Source organism: Wasmannia auropunctata, unplaced genomic scaffold (genome assembly GCF_000956235.1).
Source record: "Wasmannia auropunctata unplaced genomic scaffold, wasmannia.A_1.0 LD336088.1, whole genome shotgun sequence".
Classification (NCBI taxonomy): Eukaryota; Metazoa; Arthropoda; class Insecta; order Hymenoptera; family Formicidae; genus Wasmannia; species Wasmannia auropunctata.
In genome coordinates, this window is record NW_012026802.1 from 2,899,093 (window position 1) to 2,911,683 (window position 12,591).

At 44.1% G+C, this 12,591-nt stretch overlaps 1 pseudogene; it reads right to left on the reverse strand.

Moving 5' to 3' along the window:
- Positions 1–12,591, reverse strand: part of LOC105448286 — a 275,446-nt pseudogene that overhangs the window by 137,859 nt on the left and 124,996 nt on the right.

A 12,591-nucleotide genomic window follows, 5' to 3' on the forward strand; every position in this document is an offset into this window, starting at 1 on the left:
AGAGAGAGAGAGAGAGAGAGAGAGAGAGAGAGAGAGAGAGAGAGACAGAGAGGAAAGCCGAACGAGATGACACAAAAGCTGGGCGAGAACGAAAGGAAAAGGGTGGAACTCGGCGGGAATGGTGCTCATGAAAAGAGATAATCTCTGTTCATCTTGTAATTCCCCGGTAATGCCATTATACCATCGGGCTCGGCCAGTACTCGCCACATTACCGGCTTACATCTTTGTTTTCGTTCGGTCACCGGCGCCTGGACGGAGGACCGAGGAACGCCGTGCCGGCGACTGCGGGACTGGACCCGGTATGCCCGTTACGAGGAGACGCTAGCCGGAGTAATTGAATCGACCGTTCTTAAAGGGCGATAAATCTACCGAAGAAACTGCGTCGTTCGCGCGTTGTGTCCCACGTCGCCATCCATCGACTCCGGCCGTTTTTCCGTACACTCTCTTCCCGCCTGTATAGTCTCGCCGCGCGAGAAACGTGACGGTCGATACGCGGATCCTCTCGATTCGCGAGAATTGCCGGTACAGACAGAAGCAGAGAAAATGTCGTCCAACCGTAATATCAGGATCATCCATTCGACACGCGACGTTAGGTGTTTTTGTAACTGACAATAAGGCACAAGTGGCAATAAACTTGATTTTCTATATAGAAACGCGTGTAACGGTAGTTGCAGCAACTTTAACAACCACGTGTCCTATTTCGTTCATTTGAATATCAGTTTCAGAATTAACCCTTCAAAATTTTCCATTAATCAAATCGCAATCATCAATTTACCGATTACGATCATTCACCATGACAAACTCAGACTATCACAAAGAGAGAATTAGAACGTCACCGCATGTGCGCGATTAATATCCCTCTCCCTCCCGTTATACAAACATCGCATTAACAAGTCATCCGGCGATATAATTATAGATCGGGCGCAGGCTTACGTTTGTTTTCGCATGCACGCATCGTCGGCTAAAACACTCATAACGCATCGGTGCCGCGCGGCGAAACTCAAGCGGATGATAGTGGCGTTAATTTTACGCCGTCGGGTAGGCATCTCCGCCAGTCGAGATGGGTAAATCGGTGCTACGGTGGAATTAACGATGGACTAAACACTCTAAATACAGCCGAACGCTGCTGGCACGTACACCGATATATCGCGTTGACGCGTCGTAACGTAATCATAATCACGGCGATGTATGTAACTTAACAGCGATCGGTTATTAATTCGAGGGCCTCGATTACTTCGATGGCGCACAGCCGGCGCGCTGCGCGCCGCGCGATTGCGGTCGGTGCAGGCGTGCAGTAACCGAATTATTACGGTCGATTCCGTACGATCGCACGAAGAAGACGGGGGATTTGCGGCTTTCACGGAAAACCATTCATCCCGCGAAAATGGTCCTCCGAATTTGAATGCGAATCCGAATGCTCGGTCACGGGAATCGTCGGCATTATCCCCCGATAATGGGGGGAGGGGAGAATAGCTGTCGCCGTTCGGAAAAGTTTGCGCGCCAAGTTTTTCTTGGAATACATACCTAGTGCAGGCCTTAAAACCTGAATTATCGCATTCTTGGATAAATCTCCCTATGCAACGGTATGATCATTTAATTACGCCTCTATCGGGAGGGAAGAGGGTGTACAGGCGATTATCATTTCCGATATAGATTCGATTCATTTCGCATGAGCAATTTAGTCTGACACAGTTCATTAGGCATTCACGATAAATCAAAGGTCCGTTTGGATAAATCTCCTTGCGAATTCGATGCGATATCACGAATATGTGCGGTGCGTATTATACATATGCATATGAGAAACACAACGATACGGTATTTAGAGAAGCATCTAATTATGCAGCGCGATAACTACGCGAACAAAGGCGTAGCCACGAATAATGGAGCGCTAATTACTCGTCACACATGCGTGTAAATGAATAAATCTAGCGGCTGCCATTATTACTGAAGGAAAAATAAAATCCCCGGCTAAAGAGACTAATCCTCGTACACGTGTGTTTCGGATGATGCTTTACCCAATTCGAATTTTCAAAGCTATACGTACGTCTGCGTGGCGCATATAAAAATATAATTCATGTACGAAATTATATCTCTCTGTCAGGAATGTGAACGAATAAATAAAATCCGAATGAATCGGATAACGACGAGAATTTTGCAGGTAATTTTTTTGCAGGTAATTTAAAAAATTACGGGGAAGTTAAAAAATCTCAAAGTACGTCAAGAAATTTGCTGCGCGAAGATGACGCTCTCGATGTTTCAACGGTATTCTCTACGCGCTCGTTACATTCGCGGGAAATTCGAAACTTTACACTTATACCAGCATATAATTTCTTCCGAATCAAAATGTGCCGTGTCTGACAGGTAATGGCAAGAGCCATTAGGAACTAACACGTTGCAACGTAACGGTTGATGTAGCTTATGACGCTGACGAGAGAACTGCAACCCGCACGGCCAAATTTGGCGCACTCAGGTTCACCGTGCGGTTCCAAACTACCCACTCTCATTACCTCTCGCCGCAGAATGGACTAATCTACAGTGTTACACGAATTGTCAAATCTGCCGCCCTGGCGCACCGCGCGAAATGACCAGAAGCCGCAGTGAATTTAAATCGATAACAAGGAAACGGCCGTAAGGAGACCGTCCCCTTTTGTCCCTCGTAAAACTGACACAGTTGTGAGAAAATTTTAAAAATGGAACGGAATTGCACTCCCGGAAACGAATGGAACGTCTATAGATAATCGTGGCGCACGGAAAAGGCAGGGAGAAAGAGAGAGAGTGAGAGAGAGGACGAAAGAGAGGAAGAGAGAAAAGTAGGACCGGGGTATTCGCGACGGGGCTTTCTCTGATTTCGGAAAGTTGGATAACGGCAAACCGAGCGTAATGGCGCCGATAAAGACGCCATCGTCGACGTCGAGGACGAGGACGAGGACGACGACGCAGAGGCGCGCGCGAAGATTCGATTCTATCGGAATCGTTATTTACTCTTCAGGAGCTTTGCCCCTATCTAAGCGCCTACGCGTTCTCCTCGCAAACCCGCTCCCCTTTCCCCGTCCCTACGAGTTTTATCGCACCTAACTGATGATTATAATTGTTCGCGCTAGTAAAAGGTGCGCCGAGTTTTATGGGGCAATAATGAAGAAGCGGCGCTTCCGTTTTCCCGTCTTACTTCGCTCCAACTTCGACCGCGCCGCTTGTCTCACCCCATTCGTTCTGTTTCCACTAGCTGTCGACCAGTCCGGCCGCGAGGAGGGGGGGGGAGAGGGGGGGGACAACGGACAGGTACCAGAGCGCGCGCTCGCGGGCGTGCGGACAAGTGTCCTGGGAATTACCTATTGTTTTTCCCCGCTCCGGAAACACACGGCGCGCCATCGGGAGCATTAATGCCTCTCGTAATGGAGGGAGGCACGTAATACGAGCCGGGAACGCGGCAGCAGATGCTCGCGCGTAATCCTCCTATGTAGTCTGGCGCACGTTTCGAGAGCATCGTCGTCTACACCGAAGGTGGTGAGCGAGATTCGACGACCCGCCATAGTCACGGCGCGCAGATGCGGAATACACGGGCGTCGCGTAAGGTGCATTTCTGTGCTTAAGATACGGAAGAACGTAAGTCCGAAAGCTTAGTATTTTGATACAGATCGCGAAATTTATATATATATATATATAAACTTTTATATATATATATGTGTGTGTGTGTGTGTAAATATATGATATATACAGTTATATATTAAAATAATATAAAATTATATATATATATATATATATATATATATATAAAGTTATTACTTTTTAATCGCGTTCAAAAATAAAAATTGCTATAAAAAAGCGTGCGATAACTTAGCATATGTCCGGAAATAAAACCGCAATTATTACCGCCTACCCTAGATTTGTCTCCACTCCGGGATATACGCGTCGTTAGTCACCGGGTGCTTCCCATTGCTTCTTTAGAATGCAAACCGAGTAACATAACTAACTACTCTTGGGCCCTCGAAGAGCCCTCGCAGCCGCAGAAGGCCGACTCGAAGGGAAAGAGAGAGGAATATATAAAAACAAGACGAAATATGAGGGTAAAAAGCGAGAAGCAAAGAGGCATGTAGGAAAAATATTTGACCGGGCCAGTATTTATGCACACCGTCCAAAGTATACAACGCGTTCTATACTATCACAAAGTACAATATATAAATATCCTTACCAAAGTCTCTCCCTTGTCGCAAGGTGAAAAAAAAGGATAACAAAACATAAAATATATAGATAGGTATAGTCTAGCACAAATGATCTGGCGAACTGTCGCGTCTATAGAAATTTAATTAGCTTGCGGTATCGTGTTTCATGTTTACCTTGGGAAAAACGCAGTCAATAAGCGGCACGGACGTCGTGATCGAGTAACCATAACAAATTTCAATCTGTCAATAGATAGTACTCCCGTAAGAGCTTCCCGGCGAAGAAGTCACGTTCGCTGATCATTTTATGTGGTATACCCAGTATGTTTTTATTTGAACTGGGTCACCGCGAGACTACTGCTCTCCAGGAAGCACTCGTAGAACTCCGGAGGCACTTAAACATCTCGGGGAGTTTATTGCGTCTTTGACACCGAAGTGCAGTCGAAACCCATCGTCGTCGCCGTCGTCGTTGTCGTTGTCGCCGTAAAACGACGATACGCGGCAGCTGCTGCCGTAATGTCGCCTCGGTGTACCTTTCCGCACCGCGACGGAAGATGGGAGTTCGACGGGTCGAACTTGTCGTTAGCCGTCGCGCTCCTCGCGCGCGCGAGTTCTCGTGACCTGATAATTCGAAAAATGCGAGAGCTGCTCGTCGCGAGCAGCCGCTCATTCTGTAATATCGCTCATACTGCAGGGCCGAGTTATTGATCGAGAATTACGTCGCGTCGAGAGAGAGAGAGAGAGAGAGACTCGAAGTAAATAATAATTACACGAGAAACGCTAACTAATATGACTTGTTTTGGGAATTAACGTTGTGATTTATTGTAATTTTCGGAGAAATAACATTGTGATTTATTGCAGTTTTCTCTGAACTAATAATATATTCAATTCTGTATAAAGACGAATTAACGTTAAATCGATATCTTACAGAATGTAAATGCAGGATTGTAGATGTTTTTTCTTATTTGACAATCATAGACGCTGCAGTGCGGGTTCCAATGCTCCGATTTTACCAGCGTAGAATTTTCATTATTACAGTCGGAGTAGGTAAAAGAACTTTCGCGCCCCTCAGAATTTCCCAGCGAAACGCTCGAAAGTTAGAGTGCCGGCTATGAAGTAGTTATTAAGACTGTCTCGAAAACGCAAACACCTTACGCTCGAACGCTGCAAACGCGTGTGCAATGCCTCGCACATACATATACGTACATTTACACATACCGACACACTCCGTCCTTCTCGCTTTCTCTGTCTCTTTTCCTCTCGTGATGCGACGAATGTGTTGCAAACTGGGTCGCCAAGACGATTATCTCCTCGGATGTAACTACCGGTAAGGGATAGGGTACGGGCATCATTATTACGCTCGAGAGATTCCGCGGAGCCGTAGCCAAATCGGGTAGGATACTTTCGATTGCTTACGGCCGTCTATTCCCCGGAGTTATTTCTACGAGACTTCCTACATTGTTGACTCGCGCTACTTCGCGGTACACACGCGCGCGATAAATCCGTACCGGTATAAGTTGTCGTACCGTGAGAGCTACGCTACACAATTTCCATAGCATGCTTTTACGCGTGTTATACATCGAACATTTTGCGGAATAAAGTTATGGGAGCGACAACGTGAAAGCAATATAGCGATGAAAGGGAAGGAAACACCGGTTGGTCTTTCACGATATATAATACGCTGTAGCTATCCTCTTTTTCATTTCGATTACATGTATATTTTAATCTTCATATATACCGTTATATTTCCGAGAATTTTAATAAAATTTTTTAACGAGTTATTATCATTCTTACTATCATTATTACTATACCAATTTATCGGAATCGTAAAAAATATAAAATTTAGGAAGAATAAAATAAAATCGATAAAACGTAAGTATCTGGAGGAATACGATTCGCCACGCATGTATCATTCAAAAAAAATTTCTTGTGGCGTAGAGAAAACGAAGCCATGTATTGAAAACGTCCTGTTGCAAGACTTATAATGACAAGAACGAGAATATTTGAAAGATTCTCAGAAAGTATTATCAAATCGGCGTACGTGACCGCGAGTAAATCGCGCTGACAAAGAAGGTGGAAATAAACGTTATAACGTGGAAAGGAAGATGGGAGGGGAAAGAAGGGGAATCGAGGTGAGGAATCGAGCGAGGGGGAAAAAAATATCCTATGAATTCGTGAGTGACTTTGGATATCACGTTCGGTCCCGCCTGGCGGAGATTTCCTACGACTTTGTAGTCCGCGATTTATCCGGAGTCCGTTTGCAAGTTTAAACCGCACCTTGCGTTGTACGTGTCGCAAATATATTCCACGCACAGCGTGCAAAGATCTCCCCCCGTGCACGCTGCATCGCTATCGTCGCTGCAATTTTATAGGGCGACATTGCAGAAATCTGAACTTCAGACTCTTGTGACCTGATAATTCGATCACATGTGTGTTATTCACCTTGCAAAGAATACTGTATGTGTTATGTCATATCTTTCTCTATGTTTTTTCTTGTAAATACACCGTAAATTCTTAGATTTTCCGTAAATTTTTGTAATTCTGAATTCCGTAGTTTAGACTTATCGGCACGTACACAGCTTGCGCATTTTATTAAGTTCATAATCCCGTAAGTATTATCTTTGTAGCCGACCCTAAATCACACAAATTCGGCGGGAATTGGTACCATTAAACGTCCCCAGTAAACGTAATTCAAAATGTGCCAGCGTAATTAGTGGGCCACGATGAAAACGCATAGATTGTACCGATTAAATATCTATGCTTGAATTTATGCTCGATTTTCATGCATAGCTATCGGAAAATGTAATTACGCTTATGACATTTAATGCGGAGTTATGTAATTACACATTGAGCTTTGTGCGTGCCATAAATCGTATGGAGCTTGTCCGCTCAAACTCGCGCAATCATTACTTACGTCCAACGGTTATTTGATCATCCAGAACATATTTATCCCGACTTCGCGTGGCCGGGCGGCTCGATGCCTCTCGTCGTGATTCCTGAAAAAGAAAGAGAGAGAGGGGGGTAAAAGCCTGTCAGAAGGATCAATGATATCACGTCGGATTTCATGCAATAAAGTTAAGCGTAAACGTGCGTATTGTCTCCTCTAAAATGATTAAATATTCACGCATCGAAATGATATCAAACATACATATCGTACGCATACGCGTGGCAAAACCGCAAATTGGATGCATAACCGCGAACGAGTAATCATTATACCTTCATCGTTTCAAAGTCCAAACATCCGATCATCATTATTCAGTTAATACACCGGAGAAATTTGAATCGTTGCTCGCGATCCTGTTATCCCGATAATTTCACGCGTATACAGCGGCGAACACAGCGGCGAAATAAAACTTCCGACTTTTGACTTTTGAGGGGAGCGGCGGCGTGTTCGAGGCGGGAACGAGCTGGGTGTTATTCACGAATCCAGTCGAACATATATATCGACAAAATCTCGTTCGCGCAAACTTTACAAGAATACTCGTAGGATTCTTGCGCAGCGTCGCGACGGCGTGTACTCTGCTGAAATTAAAATCGATACTTGCGAGAGAGAGAGAGAGAGTGAGAGAGAGAGAGAGAGAGAGAAAGAGAGAGAGAGAGAGAGAGGGAGAGGATGAAGAAGAGAGAAAAATGGAGATAACGTCTAGATTTTACTCTTCGCCTCGTTCCTCGCGTTTATAAAGCCGTGCAAAATCGCCGAAGAAGGGAGCGTTTGGATAAATAATCATTCTGCAGAGTGCGAATCTTTCGCATGGGGTGGGAAAGAGCCCGCCCGATAAGGTGGGCGCGAATAACGAAGTGGAAGAAGCGAGTCGTAAAGCAGCGGGAATAAATAGTCGAGCGTCAAGCCGGCGACCGAAGTTTGCGAACGCGCAAATCCTAAGGGAAGTCTTGAACGAGAATTCCGCGTGATCGTCCCCATCCTACCCTTCCGATTCCGTGCATTCTTCATGTAATTATTTTATCGCTACAAAACAGCATCCCTATACCTTTGGAAGTTTACAGCTTCGTCAGTACACCAATCTTTTCCTGTCCATCACAAAGACAAATAAATATAGAAATAATATCTCTATATTTCGCGTTTCTGTATAATTAATAAATTGTGAAAAATATCAAGAAAAATAAAAAAGAACTAATAATGCGATATAATGGATACCAGTAAAAAAAATCAATAAAGAAAATCGAGAGACGTGGTAAGTGCAGAAAATACGCATACAGATGTGCAATCCTGTGTTATGTGACAAGCTCGAGATATTATTTCCAAAAGGGAATAAATATTCGCATAAATGCTCGGCGAAATTCGGTCGTTAATAACCTTGCGTAAGCGTCTTAAAACGATGAAAATTGAACGAAATTCTGAATGAAGGAGAGAAGACGCGAGGTCGCAGCGTGCGAGAATAAGTGGCGGAATGCCCGGTCAAAATTTACGAGCAATACTTTCCCACCGGAAATTCTCGGGATATTCGTGAATACGGCCGAGCGTTTCCGAAATCGCAAACCACGTTTCGCGTACTCAATATTGTACATTCTCCCTATTTTATCGGTACGGCAGTGTTCATATTTTAAAAACATAAACCGCGTTTAAGTCCGATCTAATGGCAGCTTCTAATTGGTGCTCACGTAACTGCGTACAGAAAGTTTGTATAAAAACATATATAAAACCTTGTATATAAACAATTAAATATGAAATGTTTGTACATTGCATGGAATTCGTGTTTTTCCAATATTTTCATCGAAAGCAGAGATTCCGTTGTATGGACCCTAACAAATTTTTACGAGACCGTCTTCCATTGATTCCATAATTTTTTATATTTACGCATCAATGAGGAGCATTTTACCCGGAACGAACTACTTCGTTCCGATGCTGACGTATTTCTTTTATGAGAGAATCCCTTGCGTGCGCGATGTCCGCCGCAGACGCGATATTCATACAAATAACATTCAGTTTCCCGGCCGTCATGGAATTTACGAGAAAAACCGGACCGAGGGATCGGCGAATTGAGAGTCCGGCAATAGGAATAAATAGCGGAATGTATGTATATTTGACGCGACAATTCTGGTTTACGACTAATAGGAAATCTTAAACGTCCTGCTTCTTCAGGAAATAATTTTTTGCGCTTCATGCAGATAATTAAAAAAAAAACGTTCGATCACTTATTTCAGAAAAAAACTCATATTGTAATAATAATTTTCTCTCTCTTTCTCTCGCACCTACAAACAAATAAAATTTTAATGAAACAGGCTCATTAAAAACATCTCACTGCTCTCATATTTTACTTTCACGAAATTCAAGCCACTAACATTCCCAAGAGAATCATATATAACGAAAAGTTATTCACCAAATAAAAAAGTACCGTTTTCCTTCCAAGGATTCCGGTGTTCCATGGGAGCACAGTTTGAGAAATGCCGCAGCGGAGCGACACGACGCTGAAAACGATGCGAGCGGCGCCGCTGCGCGCTGGCCGAATTCCGGCCGCAGGCACTCAACGCGCGAGTCCGAGCGGCAAGAACTTTCGTTCCTGGGGATTCCATAATTTCGTACTTATCGCCGGGAGCAAGAACGACGCGCTCGTACCAACAATAATTAAGGAACAATGCCCGCTGGCGCGCACCGGTTGCGTAAACGCAAAAAAAAATATGTTTGCGTTAGATTCAACGAACGGGAAAAATAACACGGGAAAAATAACGAAAGCGCAGCACGCTGACGTCCGTGTTTGCGTTCGATTCTTTACGAGCCCATGTAAGCTATGGAATAATATCGCGTGTGAAAAAAATTCAAAATCAATTTATTCGTATCCGATATCGGTAGGAATAAATGTCACCCTGTTCAAATATTCCCGAAATCTGCAGATTTACGTAAGCTAGTTTGCGGCTGGATGATATAACGCGCTTTTCTGTAATAATTTATCGTACGTGAGATACGACGATAAATTAAAGTTATTAAAGGAAAGCCTGTTATATGCTATTAATTGTCGTTATTATATATTATCTGACATATACCTGGAGATCCTATTTCTATTAAATCATACATCTCTACAAAGTAATAAGATGGCTATAAGTTGCACGGTATGCGCGATTAAAAAGCAAGTGCCCCAGTCATAAAGTCCTGACAAATATCCGGTCACAAAGCAATCTTGATTTACGGTGCATTGAATTCGAAATTAACGATCCGTATTGAGGATGCCAACGCAACGTAATGTCTTGAAGAACTTGCACTTCGTGCTCGGAGCACGTTCATGACGAAATGAATTCAACTCGAACGGCGCACCGTTAATTGCGTTATTGAACCGTATTACGTTGCTTCTTTCAGTCAGGCTGTGTTCTTAATTAGCAAGCATCCACATTCGTCGAAGACGGGAGAAGGAAGAGGGTGGAGGGGAGGGGGTAAGAGGAAAGGGACTTCGTTAATGAAATGCCTACGGCAACGTCAAGCGCGAAGACGCTGAAAACGGGCGGAGGTTACCCGATACGTACGTTGTAAGCCAGGAGTATCCGCGGAGTTTAACAGTCTGACAAAATGGATGGCATATTGAATTCGTCACACACAGAGCGAGAGCGTATGTTTCACACGCGCAAAAAACAGCCAGGCTCAACGTCAAGAGCACTATATGGGAAAACGATCGCGTAGCACAAAAAAAACAAGTACTCCCGCGCCCTTGCCGAGTGAGCGAGAGATCAAACATTTCGATTAACAAAGTGCTTGAAACATCAGATGCACAAGCAGTTATCCCGCGTTTGATGGATTCAGCTAGAAATTCAACCAGCATTCGGGGCGATTTGCACGTCCCAATAAAAATGTACCGCGCGTTCATTTTAATTGTAAGCTCCTCTTTATCTTCCACGTGCGATTGAATTTAAATGATGCGCGAGAATGCGTAATATTTAATTACAAGGGAGAATGAGAGAGAAAGGAAAAGAGAGATGTACGAGCGAGAATAGAAGCGTACTTTAACCCTTTGAGTATCAAAAACTCCGCTATTATTTTCCGTGCAAAAAATATCAGACCGTTTCGCTAAAAAAATACGAACACTTTAAATTGATATTACATTTTAAATTACGCTTATAGATATACGTATTAAATAAATTTAGAAACATGCTTAATATATAAGAATGTCATTTATCGATAAAATATTATACTAGGAGATCAAAAAAGTGTTCAGTTAGTCGGTGAATCTAACATTTTCAATGATAATAACACGTACATTATATCGAAATTTTCTTCTAGGTAGAAAAATAGGTAGAAAAATGTTATATCACATTTAGAGTTTTCTCTTTGTTGGAACATCCGGTCAAAGAGACGTAATAAAGTGCCCCTTAGTTAGTTTAGAGTTAGCAAAATTAAGGAGAGGAGCTTTGAAATTATATTTTGGTTATAGTTTCTGTTGTAATTTCTGCGAAATAATTTGTATAATAAATGTTCGTACAAATGTGGCAGAGCCAGTCACGAAAGTAATTAATTTTTCCGTTTTGAGGGACACGCTCTTGCGGAGGAACGTTTCCTCCATTCGCAGCTAACTTTTATTTTTCTTCCCGTTTCATCTCGACTCCTACGCGTCGTTTTCTATTTTACGCGGGAGTGACAGCGAAAAAGAAATAAAATACCGAATGTAACCTAAGTATTATATACCGAGGAAAGAGGAGAGAGAAATTCGCTGGATGATGGTAACGCGAGCTTCGTCTTGAAAATAGAGACTCAAGACGGAGTCTGGGAGTTATAATTGCCAACGCGACACTTCCTGCCGTAGAAAAAACGGGGCGGGGCGGGGTGGGGGGGGGGAGGAAAAAGGAGAGATGAAAAACGAATGAATGAAACGTTCCGTAAAAGTCTATCGACACGCGTGTCGTGCGTGTCGACGGGGAATATAAGGATGACGGTTACATAGCGGAGAATAAAAACCGCGATAGAGGTGGACCGTGGCGAAAAGCACCCGGTTTATTCGATACAGGACGAGGACGAGGCCAATTGGCCCTTTTCAACCCCCGACCAGAGCTTGTCCATCGCTCTCCGTCGAACGCGCGCGCGCGCGCGCGCGCAAGACAAGGGGCGAAAATAGGGACCACCCTTTGCTCTCGTTTGCACGACCACCGGCGACTGTAATTGCCCTCTTCCGCACCGGCCCGACGTTCGATCGTGGCTTTTACGACGGCCGATATGACCGGTTTTACGAGTTTCCGTTCGTATTACGGGGGGGGGAGGAGGGGAGGGGAAGGGGGAGAGGGTTAAGAGGGCGAAATCAGTCGCGGAAGCCGTTAAACCGCGAACGAGCTAAATGCCGAGCCTTAAACGCGTCGGCCGCGCGCTACGTCAAGGAGAAGCGCGATAATTGATACCTGCCACAGATAAAAGTTCCTATATCGCGGGCGCGTTTACGATGCGCCCTCACGTCCGTTAACGTGTCTAACGCCGACGCGATAGTTCGGCTGCGGAAACCTC